Here is a 12,679-nt window from a genome sequence, read left to right as displayed (position 1 = left end):
ATGCTAACAAAATATACCTACAGGCCAGATCTAATCTCAGGAGCTTCCAGAGTGTGATCTCAGGTTCAAATTTTATAGAAATATCCATGTTTCTCATGCTTCAGATGAGGGAGCTTCTACTTAGGGGCTTGTGATCATGTAAATGGAAATGTTTAATGTGGCACAACGGGAGTCAAAAAAACTCATTAAGCAGGCTAGGGGGAAACTGATTAAGTATTGCCTTGATGACGTGTGGTTTTCATCACGGACATGAATTTCCATTGTCCATTTGGTGGGACGCAGGGTCTAAGAAAGGCCCCTTTTTATGTACTGACCCCAGGGGCAGAGTTTGAAAGTTATCTTTCTGTTATAGTTTACAAACTGTTTTTATAAATATCATATGCATAATTCACTTAGGCAAAACGATTGTGAGGTTGTAGGGTCCAATTCTATCAACCTCCATTTCACCTAAAGTGAGTGTGTAACACGCAATATGAATCTATTATTCTATCAGAAGTCTCATTCCTTTGGAACCTAAAGTCCTACACAAGGAGGCCCTCCATTCTATTTCTTCTAAGTTTAGCCATGAGACAAGAATCATCACTCCCGTTCACCAAATGAAAGGCTTTTACTCACGGTGGGTGATATGGTTTGGCTGTCTTCCCACCCAAATCTCATCTTGAATTCCCACATGTTGTGGGAGGGATCCAGTGGGAGGACACTGAACCATGGAGGCAGGTCTTTCCCAAGCTGTTCTGATGCTAATGAATAAGTCTCATGAGATCTGATGGTTTAAAAAGGGAAGTTTCCCTGCACAAGCTCTCTTCCCTTGTCTGCTGCCATGTGAGATGTGCCTTTCACCTTCTGCCATGATTGTGAGTCTTCCCCAGCCATGTAGAACTATAAGTCCATTAAACCTCTTTCTTTCGTAACTTGCCCAGTCTCGGTCCCAGTGCAGTGGCTCACATCTGGAATCCCAGCACTTTGGGAGTCCAAGGCAGGCAGATCACTTGAGGTCAGGAGTTTGACACCAGCCTGGCCAGTATGGTGAAACTCCATCTCTACTAAAAATACAAAAATTAGCTGGGCATGGTGGCACACACCTGAAATCCCAGCTACTCAGGAAACTGAGGCAGAAGAATCGCTTGAACCCAGGAGGCAGAGGCTGCAGTGAGCTGAGATCATGCCACTGCACTCCAGCCTGGGCGATAGAGTGAGACTCAGTCAAAAAACAAACAAAAAAAATTGTTTGTCTCTGGTATGTCTATATCAGCAGCATGAAAATGGACTAATACAGTAAATTGGGACCAGTAGAGTGGGACACTGCTGAAAAGATACCTGAAAATGTGGAAGCAACTTTGGAACTGGGTAACAGACAGAGGTTGGAACGTTTGGAGGAAGGCAGGAAAATGTGGGAAAGTTTGAAATTTCCTAGCGACTTGTTGAATCGCTTTGCCCAAAATGCTGACAGCAATATGGACAATAAGGTCCAGGCTGAGGTGGTCTCAGATGGAAATGAGGAATTTCTTGGGAACTGGAGCAAAGGTGATTCTTGTTTTAGCAAAGAGACTGGAGGCATTTCGCCTCTGCCCTAGAGATCTGTGGAACTTTGAACTTCAGAGAGATGATTTAGGGTATCTGGAAGAAGAAATTTCTAAGTAGCAAAGTATTCAAGAGGCAACTTGGGTGCTGTTAAAGGCATTCAGTTTTAAAGGGAAATACAGCATAAAAGGAAAATTTGCCACCTGACAATGCACTAAAAAAGAAAATCCCATTTTCGGAGGAGAAATTCAAACTGGCTGCAGAAATTTGCATAAGTAATGAGGAGCTGAATGTTAATCATCAAGACAAACAAGCATGTCAGAGACCTTTGCAGCAGCCCCTCCCATTACAGGTCCAGAGGTTTTGGAGGAAAAAATGGGTTTGTGGGCTGGGCCCAGAGTTTCCATACTAAGTGCAGTCCAGGGACTTGGTGCCCTGTGTCCCAGCGGCTCCAGCCATGACTAAAAGGGGCTAAGGTACAGTCTGGACTGTGGCTTCAGAGAGTGGAAGCCCCAAGTCTTGGCAGCTCTCACGTAGTGCTCATCCTGTGGGTGCAAAGAAGTCAAGAACTGAGGTTTGGGAATCTCTGCCTAGATTTCACAGGATGTAATGGAAACGCCTGAGTACCAGGGCAGAGGTTGGCTTCAGGGACAGGGCTCTCATGGAGGACCCCTGCTGGGGCAATGCAGAAAGAAAATGTGGGGTTGGAGCCCCCACAGAAAGTCCCTACTGGGGCACTGCTTATTGGAACTGTGAAAAGAGAGCTGCCTTCCTCCAGACCCCAGAATGGTAGACCCACTGATAGCTCGCACTGTGTGCCTGGAAAAGGTGCAGACGTTCAACACTAGTCTGACAAAGCAGCCAGGAAGGGGGCTACACACTGCAAAGCTAATGAGGTGGAGCTGCCCAAGGCCATGGGAGCCTACCTCTTGCATCAGCATGACCCGGATGTGGGACACAAAGTCAAAGGAGATCATTTAGGAGCTTTAAAATTTTACTGCCCCACTGGATTTGGGACTTGCATGGGGCCTACAGCCCCTTTGTTTTGGCCAATTTCTCCCATTTGGAATGGCTGTATTTACCCAATGCCTGTACACCCATTGTATCTAGGAAGTAACTAACCTGCTTTTGATTTTACAGGTTCATAGGCGGAAGGGATTTGCCTTGTCTTGGATGAGACTTTGAACTGTGGACTTCTGAGTTAATGCTGAAATGAGTTAAGACTTTGGGGAACCCGGCCAGGCGCGGTGGCTCACGCCTGTAATCCCAGCACTTTGGGAGGCTGAGGCGGGCGGATCATGAGGTCAGGAGATTGAGACCATCCTGGCTAACATGGTGAAATCCCGTCTCTACTAAAAATACAAAAAATTAGCCGGGCGTGGTGGCAGGCGCCTGTAGTCCCAGCTGCTCAGGAGCCTGAGGCAGGAGGATGGTGTGAACCAGGGAGGTGGAGCTTGCAGTGAGCCGAGATCGTGCCACTGTACTCCGGCCTGGGTGACAGAGTGAGACTCTGTCTCAAAAAAAAAAAAAAAAAAAAAGACTTTGGGGAACTGTTGGGAAGGCATGATTGGTTTTGAAACGTGAGGACATGAGATTTGGGAGGGGCCAGGGGTAGAATGATATGGTTTGGCTATGTCCCCACCCAAATCTCATCTTGAATTCCCATGTATTGTGGAAGGGACTCAGTGGGAGGTAATTGAATCATGGTGGCAGGTCTTTCCTGTGCTGTTCTCTTTATTATTATTATTTAGTTTTATTTTTTTGAGATGGAGTCTCGCTCTCTTGCCCAGGCTGGAGTGCAATGGCATGATCTAAGCTCACTGCAACCTCCACCTCCCAGGTTCAAGCGGTTCTCCTGCCTCAGCCTTCTGAGTAGTTGGGATTGCAGGTGCATGCCACCATGCCTGGCTCGTTTTTGTATTTTTAGTAGAGACGGGGTTTCACCATGTTGGTCAGGCTGGTATCGAAATCCTGACCTCGTGATCCACTCGCCTCAGCCTCCCAAAGTGCTGGGATTACAGGCATGAGCCACCTCTGTTCTCATAATAGTGAATAAGTCTCACAAGATCTGATGGTTTAAAAAGGGAAGTTTCCCTGCACAAGCTCTCTTCTCTTGTCTGCCACCATGTGAGACATGACTTTCACCTTCTGCCGTGATTGTGAAGCTTCCCCAGTCACACAGAACTGTAAGTCCATTAAACCTCTTTCTTTTGTTAGTTGCCTAGTCTGGTGTATGTCTTTATTAGCAGTGTAAAAATGGACTAATACAGTGGGGAAGTAACTTGTTATAGATTATATAACCTACAATTTCCAGGCCCTTGAACCCAGATATTCTTCCTCCTCATATACCCTGTCTTTATTAAACCCTATTGAAACCACAAACATATATCAAGCCCAAGTTACAGGCCATGAACAGTGGGAGGCACATTACATGCATTCCCCCACCACAAGCTCACGAGACAAATAGTAGTATCCCTATTTTTCTGATGAGAAAAATCAAGGCTCAAAAATATTAAGTCACTTGCCCAAGGCCATTCAGCTGGTGAGAGACAAAGCCAAATCTACAATTCCAGCAATGTCTTCAAAGCCAGTCCCTTTAACCACTCAGCTATAATCCTTTCATTTAAACCCTTACAAGCTTCATAGAAGTTTCTGAGACACTGGCTAGAAATATACATTTCCCCCGGAGATCGTTCCCCATGACTCTCCCATACACAGGCCGGTTCAATCCCTTTGATCTCAAAAAGCTCAAGATCTGGAAGTCATTCCCATTAGGGAATGCTTCCTCTCTCCATAGGGAAATCCCTCTGGGGTACTCATTAATCACATGGTTAAAGGACAACCTTTGAGTTTTTTGAACCAAGAAACCACAAAATAACAAATTTATTAGGCTCTCACTCATCCCAACAACCTTAAACTAAAGAGGCATTAGGAGGAAGGACAACCTTTCAACAGAATGTGGGTATCGCGTTCATGGTTAAAAACAAATAAAATTTATTTTGAACAAAAGATGACTGACATCAATGCTCTGTGTTTTCTCAGTAGTCATCAAGCACAAATTGTCACTCGGGGTGATTAAACAAGGATTAATTACCAGGTTGCTATACAAGTTGAGATGTTTCAAAGTTTCGGCCCAAAGAGCACATAAATGTACTCAAATTTTTAAAAGAATGGGGGTGCAAATTGGCACCATCTTTTCGGAGGACAACTTGGCAAGAGCGCTTAAAATTTTAAATGTTAACCTCCTTTCACCTAGTAATTCCAATTATACCACAGAAGCATAAAATTGAGTAAAAACACACAGGCATGTTGTAGCATGAGAAAAGCTATCATTATATGATATATAATTAGGAACAATGGAGAACAACCAAAGTGGTCATGAAGGGAGAAATTCTGATTCAATCATAATCCATATAATGGATTCTGAAAACTAATAAATACATTAGATGTTTTTGGCTTTTATATACTGACACGGAAAAATGTCCGGAAAGTATTTCTAAGTATGAAAAAAAGTAAGCTATAAAAGACAATATGTAGAATGTGTATTTTCTGTTAAAGCAATATTAATACATAATCTGAATGAACCTAAGGAAATAATATCAGACTATAAACAACATATATCTTTAGCTTAGGGGTGAGCAAACTGATTCTGTATACAGCCAGATAGTAAATACTTTCAGTTTTGCAGGCCATAAGGGCTGTCTCAACTACTCTGCTACTGCAAAAGCAGCCTCAGATGTTACTAAATGAACAGGCATGGCTGTGTTCCAATGAAACTTTATTTATGGACTCTGAAATTGAAATTTTGTATCATTTTTACATGCTACAAAAATGTTACTCTTCTTTTGATTTTTTTTCAACGATTTTAAAACGTGAAAACCATTCTTAGCTAGCAGGCCATACAAAACAGGTAGCAGGCTAATTTTGTCCCACAGGCTGCAGCTTGCCAACCCCTGGTCTAGAAGGTATGAAAAAGAACGGGTTTCCCCTCTATGATATGTATTTTTTAATGTGTGCACATGTGTGAGATATTTTAATATCTTTTAAAATAGTTATGTCTATTTCCAAAAACAGGTAATAATACAGATATACTGGCATAAACTGATATATTTCCTGTAGAGAAAAAAACCCTGTAAGGTATTGCAACTTCTATCAGGGGTATTATTAAATGCCAATGACATAAAGTGAGCCAACCTGCAACCTTCTTCTCAGCTAAGTATCTTTCCCTGCCTTGATGTTAGGCATAACTCAATCTACACTTCCCCCAACCCCCACCCCCCAAAAAGCCTTTCCTTGTTTTCCCATTTCTTGGCATGTCAGTGACTGAGGCAGAGTGTTTTTCCTCCCCAAGCAAAATAATCAGCGGGAACCCATTTCTTAGCCAAATTACAATCCATTAAAGGAAACCAGGCCGGCATCACCCCGAATTGCTGCCTCAGTCATCAATCAACACAATCGCCCAGGCAACTAAGGAGGGAGGCTTTTCAAGGCGCAGTCTTGACTAGCCCAGTGAGTGCTGCCTCTGGAGCAACTGCATCCCGGCCAAAGCATCCCGGCTGGAAAGGCAGCCGTTGTCTGGAGACAAACAGCTCTGCATAATTATAACGATCTCACAACACTCCCCCTGCACTGGGCATTCCACGTCAGTTGCCCATGAAAGTGGGACTCCAAGAGGCTTGTTAGGAAAGCCCGTCTTTTAATGCTCAAGTTGAATCTACATTTATCAGCAAAGCTGAAACGTTAAAGGGATTACAAGGGGCTTAGAATCCACTGGAGGCTCATTGATCTTGTCTTGCAAGCCTCATCTCCACATGCTCTTTAGAAAACGCTTTGGTCTGTCCCCTAGCTCTTTGGTTGCCTTGGATTTTACCATCATTCTCATCTAAGTTGGAGGGGGTCTTTCCTCTAGCCCTGATTCCAAAAGATTCTCAGATCCCTTTATTCTAAACTAAGAGAAGCTATTTGCATGTTCCCCTAGATAGTGATATAGACCAAGGGTCAGCAAATATTTCCTGTAAAGATCCAGATACTAAATATTTTAGGTTTTCTGGGCTATACAATCTCGGCTGCAGCTACTCAAGTCTGCCACTGTAGCACAAAAACCTGCTCATTCAGGATTTGCAAGCTCCAATCACTTCCAGTCCCCGATAGGTAACCTAAATATCTGAGCCATAGATAAGATGTAAGTAAATGAGTATGACTTTGTTCGGATAACACTTTTTTCTGGGTACCAAAATCTGAATTTCATGTAATTTTCATATGTTGTGAAATGTTATATTCTTTTGATTTTTCTCCCCAACCATCTAAAAATGTAACTCATGAGCCATACAAAACAGGAAAAGGGTCACATTTGGCCAGCAGGCTGTATTTAACTGACACCAATCTAGACCTTTGCTATTCAAAGTGTGGTCCCTCAACCAGCTTCACAGCATCATCTTAAAGCTTGGTAGAAATGTAAAATCTCGGGCCCCACCTCAAATCTATAGAATCAGAATCTGAATTCTGAACAAGAGTCCCCAGTAATTTGTATGCAAGTTTGAGAAGTCCTGGCCCAGAACACAGACTTTTAAAGTCAGATGGGGACAAAATACCATTAAGTAGTTGGCTGTGTAACCATAGGCAAATTACTTAACTCCTCTGAGACTCAGTTTCCTTACCTGTTAAAATGCATGTAAATAACTGCACTTACCTTCTAGGGCTGTCATAAATGATAAGGTAGAAAAGATGTAAAACACTTTCCTGGCACTGTCAAGCTTTAAAATGGCAGCTGATAGAGAAGCTCACTTTCTCTTTGCGGGAGATGAGACTGCTCATTCAGGATTTGCAAGCTTCAATCACTTCCAGTCCCTGACAGGTAACCTAAATATTTGAAGAGTTCCCTGAACTCAACTAGATTGCTGGAGAGGATGGTGAACTGAGGTCACGCCCATCTAAGGGGCAGCTACTCAGCTCCTGCCAGATACTGTCGGAAATGCAGGAAAGTAGCCCGGATGTTACCTGATCTTTGGATTTTTCAACAGAAGCCGGAAACCCGGGCTTATGTTAGAAAAAGCCTCATTTAATATGTTATATGGATCAAGCAAAACCTATCTGCAAGCTGGATTTGACTCAAGGGCTTCCAGTTTGTGAGCACTGCTTTAGAGCAAGTAACAAGAGGCAGTGAATCACAAGAAAATGAGCCAAAGTTGGTTTTGGAGCCAAATCCCAGCAGCATTCTCCCTAGCCAGGTGACCTTGGGTTAAGTTACTTAACAACCCTCAGCCTCAGTTTTCTCACTAGAAAAATAATCACATCTGCTTTATAGGGTTTAGTGAGGATTAAATTAAAATGTATGTAAAAGACGGAAGCATGATCCTGGACAAAGCAGGCGCTTGTTCTTATTGCTGATGCTGTTTTGGTATTACCATAATTATTGCTATTATTATTCATCAGTTCTTGGCATGTAGATAAGCAAATCTTCATTGTAAAAATAGCTATTTTTCTCTCCCTGTTCAAACTGGTTGCAAACAAGCAAGGCCAATTAACCCCCCCACTCAGAAAGCTATCTCGTAGCAGGGTAAGCTAAGTGCTTAGTTATTAATGATTTTGTTCTGGCGGCAGTCCGTGAAGATACCCTAATCTTCCTTAATGAAAATTTCCTCAGCAGCCCAGCCCTGCAGAGTCTCCCCTAGGCCACCCTGAAGTGATGTTTCTTCCAGGATAGGTCACCTGCAGGGAGCGCCCTGCAGTGGCCACCTTTGCTCCCCCAGCTGCCTTACATCAGGTGAAGGAGAAAGGTCCTGCTGACAATTGTGAGACCTTTGTACTCCAAGACCCATAAATACCTGTGTCTTGGAGGTTTTTGCTTTTTCGTTTTTGTTCTTTTTAGAAATTCTAAAAAAACCCACATTTGCTACCTAAAGGTGTGAGTGGCACAAAAATGGAAAGAGTAAATGATCACTCAGGAAAATCCCCATAAAATATACAAGACTTCAACAGGACCGTGGGCATCTTTCCTGACAGAGAGGAAGACTCGACGTAGGAAAAGCAATTTGCCATACACAGTGCTGGGTGTTTTAACTCAGTGCTTCTTAATCTTTAATGCGTACAAGAAGCAGCCAGGGATCTCGTTCAAGCTCAGGTTTGGATTGAGGAGGTCTGGGGCAGGGCCAGACACTTTGCATTTCTAACAATCTCCCAGGAGATGGTGATGTTGCCGGTACCTGCACCAGGTGCGAATGAGCATGATCCTCCTCCCTTGCTTCATTTAGGTCTCTGCTCAGATGTCACCTTCTCAGAGAATCCTTTCCTGACTACTTTATCTAAAATGTGATTAGTGGAATAAGGTCAGGAATGTTGTTTTGTTCTTTGCTGTGTCACCAGAGCACCTGGCGCAGAGCAAGCCCTCAAATATTTGTTCATTAGAGAGCTGCCAATTTGACAGGTGAGGAAAATGGAACTCAGGGAACCTAAGTCATTTGCTCAAGGTCACACAGCTTGCTAAAGCCATTGCAAATGCCAGCCCTGCTCTATCTGAACTTCAAAGCCCCACCATGTCAGAGGGAAGCAAAGTTTGTTTACAACATACTTCCTCCCTAGAACTTTACTGCCGTCATGCCGGGAGGCAGTAACACAATTCTATCCTGTTTTTAAGAGATGCCTGCTGTGTGGACAAAGTACTGGAAGGGGACCAGAGAGGCCAATGAAGGGGATGATGCGGTGAACAAGGGCAACAAGTGATCATCTTAGGGTTCCTTGGTATTTCGGGTGAGAACAGTTCCGTTCTCCCTGGGTCAGACCAAAGGCAGCACTCGGCCTCTGTGTCAGGCCCACCTTTTCTTCCCACCCAGGCACAACTCTCTCTCCCAGGGGCTCATGCCTGCCCCAGTGAGAGGGGTGTAAAGTGGGTTTCAAACTGTCAAAAAGAAGACCGTGCTATGTAACCCAGAAATAGTTATCTCTACTCTCCAAAAGGTCACCCAAAAGTATGCCCATGGGGAAAAGGAGGGGATAAGAGCAAGGAGCTGCTGCCTCTCCAGCAATGGGTGGAAGTGCCATAAAAACCCTATTCATGGAGCCAAAGTGGTCTTTCTGCTGGGGTAGGGCAATTGCTTCAGCATGAAAATCTGTAAAGCCTGTTGAAAGGGTCTCTTTCCAAAAGAATAGTTCCATAATGGGCTGAAAATGAAACACTTGTTTTCCCTTTGCAAAATCAGCTAGATTAAAACAGCTTAAAATTATTCCAAAGGCTGTGATCATGAAGGTCTAGAGTGGCCCTGGACCCCTAGGATCCCCAGATACACTAGTTATGTCTCCTCCTGAGCAGCGGTTGAGGGGATGCTAAAAATCATTAACAAAATTAGCAAATATTTATCATATGCCTGGGACTGGACAAAGCATGTGTTTTTCAAGATCTCATTTAATCCCTACAATCATGCTCTGCATTAAATCCCATAATTATGCCCACTTAACAGTAGGGAAACTGGGAACTAGGGAGAGTAGTGACAGACAGGTGATCGGGGATCACACAGTGAAAGAGAGAAGTGAGGCTACACACCCACCCTGCGCCACTGCCCCAAAAAGCCCCTGTTCAGAAGCTGACCCAAGGGCTGCAGATAGGGGAGGAAAGGAAAGTTGGAAATCGCTTACTCTGCTGCTCATTACTCTGCCTCTCCCACCCCGACTAGAGCACAAGATGCATCAAAAAGGAAGCACTCGGTAGTTTTGTCATGCTGGATTTGGTTTACAAAATAAGGCTTCTACACCTATTCTCATTTTTTCACGCATGTTCATATTTGGGCCAAACAAGGGGCTGGGCTACAGCACACCTATCTGGGCTACCACATCGGTACCACTGATGAATGTCTATGTCTGCCAATTACATATTTATAAGGTCACCTGCCTTGACTCCGACACAGAAGTTATTAAATGCTTGGGAGCCATAAGGGTTGAGCTCAGTGCCCTGAAACAAAGGCAAAGAGGCTGCCAGACCCATCTGAAGCAGGAACAAAAGCCTTTAATTTCTGAAGGAGCTGGTTGGGAGTTTTCTTATAACTGGGTGCCCAGCACACATTACAAATGGGGTAAAGTAGAGATGCACTAATGCCGTGGGGGGGTGTGGCGGGGGGGCGGGGCGGAGGGCGGAGTGTGGAACCAAAGCAGGCTTTTCTGCCTAGCATCCAGAAAAAGCCCTCTTCATAAGCAGCTTGAGTGGTGGAGAAAGGGGGAAAGATGCACTAATCCAAGAAAGAATGTGTTATGATATTGCACAATTTTCTCCTGTCACCAGTTTTTCCTTTTTATGAAGACGCCAGGGAGGATTCACCTCTTGCTTGAAATCAGCAAACTGACAGCTTGTAAGCCTGCACCCCAACTTTTCCCAACCAGAGCCCCAGCAGCCAGATGCATTGGGAGGGCACCCAGCTCCCTTGTCTCCCAAACGTAATCATTCCAATCCAAGCTGGGGCTGCCTGGAAGTCAACACTCAAGGCACATTTAATAAGAAACATCTGGCCACCGAAGAGGGTTGACACGGCGCAGGCGGGCAGCAATGGATTTGTGGTTGGGACCCAGAGTTACAGGCGCTGAATTAAAAACACAATTGGAAAACACCAGCTAGTCCAGGGAATCCTACAGGCACAGCACTGTGGCACTTGGCAACACTGCCATGCCCAGGGTGAATTGTTTTGGAGTGAGTTACCTAGACACATAGTGCCCGTGCTGGGGATCCACAGTTCTCACATCAGGGAAACGCAGCCTTGAGCCCTGCTCTCCTGCGTCTCCCAGTGTCTGGCCACCACTTCCACCTCCAATATTTGTAGCAGATGTAGCTCCGCTCTTAAAGAAACAGCCTTTGCATTCTTTCCATGTGACTTACAAGTGAGATTTAAGGCAGGGGGGAATATATATATATATATATGTATATTACATATTGCATATTTTTTCTTGCTGCAGTGTTGTGCATTTAAGGCTTCCTACCTCCATTTATGCAAGGCGAACCCAGGGCACTGGTCACCACAGGCGTTACATGGCTGGCCTCGCTCTATCCGCCCCAGTCCGGTCAACTTCAAAACAAAAAGACAACACACGCATGTCTCCACCACGGGGTCTCCCTCCACAGCCCCACTCCTGACCCTGGCAGGATGGCCTGCCCCTCCCACCCCACCTTCTGTGATTTGAGTCAACTGCTCCTCTTCTGTATGGGGGACACGGGGCGGGCCGCTGCCAGTGCCCCAGGGTGGTCTCCCGCCTACTTGGGCAAGGGTGCGCGGACCCAGGCAGGCTGCCTCCGGCATGGGCACCACACCACCAAGAAATGGCCACGGCTGGGGCTTTGTCTCCCCCAGACACCTTGGTCACGGGTTTCTAAGAAACAAAAGCAAGACCCTTCAGTTCCCTGGAGTCCGCAAGAAGCGAGCATCGCGCGCCCGCCCTAGACTGGGCTGGTGCTCCCGGAAAGGGGGCAGCAGAGGACACCCCAAAAGACAGCCCTAAAGTCCAAGTCCCCGCTAGAGCTCCAAGTGGCTGGACGCCGGAGCTTTGGTGCTAGGATTCCGATTTGCCTGGAGCGAGGGGGCTTTCCAGGGATCCCCCAGACTGTGACCCTGAGGGCCACCGTTCGGGTCTCACCGTCGCCCAGCCGGGGGGTTGGAACTTAACCCCTCCCGCGCCTTAGAGCGCTCTCTCGCGCCCTGGACGCGCCCCGCCCGCGGGGCCGGCTTACCTGGGGCCACAGGTGCGCAGCCGCGGGGCGCAGTGGGGCTGCGCACGGGCGCTCGCGGCCGGCTGGAGGTGCCCGGCGATCGGCCCCGCTCGAGCGGGGGACACTCACCGAGCGGCTGGAGAGTCTTTTCCGGGAGCTCCGGCTGAACATGGCCGGACGCCTCCTGCTCGCAGCGCCGTCCGTCGGTCCGTCCGCGCCGCGCCGGGAGGGCGGGTCGCCTGGGCGGGCACCCTCGGCGGCCGCTGGCCTGGCTGTCTCCGCCTTGCAGCCCCCGGCTCGCTCCGGAGCGCACGCCTACTCCTCCTCCCTTCCCTCTGCCTCTCCCTCCGCTCCCGCAGGTCCCTCCCTCTCTCCCGGCATCCCCCCGCCCTCCCGGGTTCGCCCCGCGGTCCACCCGCTCTTCCCATCCCTCCCCCGCACCCGGCTGGGGCCACTTTCTCCCTTTCCTTGGCTTCT

General features: G+C 46.5%; 1 long non-coding RNA gene across 1 annotated transcript in view; it reads right to left on the bottom strand.

Annotated features, from left to right (window-relative positions):
- Positions 1-12,409, bottom strand: part of LOC134735497 (uncharacterized) — a 100,588-nt gene extending 88,179 nt beyond the window's left edge. Inside the window, exons 1-2 of the long non-coding RNA XR_010118680.1 lie at positions 12,332-12,409; positions 11,479-11,564 (exon numbers count right to left, since the gene is read on the bottom strand). This is a non-coding gene — a long non-coding RNA (uncharacterized lncRNA). The remainder of the gene's footprint in view (positions 1-11,478; positions 11,565-12,331) is intronic.
- Positions 12,410-12,679: the final 270 nt, after the last annotated feature.

This window comes from Symphalangus syndactylus, chromosome 21, assembly GCF_028878055.3.
Source record: "Symphalangus syndactylus isolate Jambi chromosome 21, NHGRI_mSymSyn1-v2.1_pri, whole genome shotgun sequence".
In the NCBI taxonomy this organism is placed as follows: domain Eukaryota; kingdom Metazoa; phylum Chordata; class Mammalia; order Primates; family Hylobatidae; genus Symphalangus; species Symphalangus syndactylus.
Note: the sequence above shows the minus strand (reverse complement) of the source record. Positions and strands in the feature narration are given on the sequence as shown.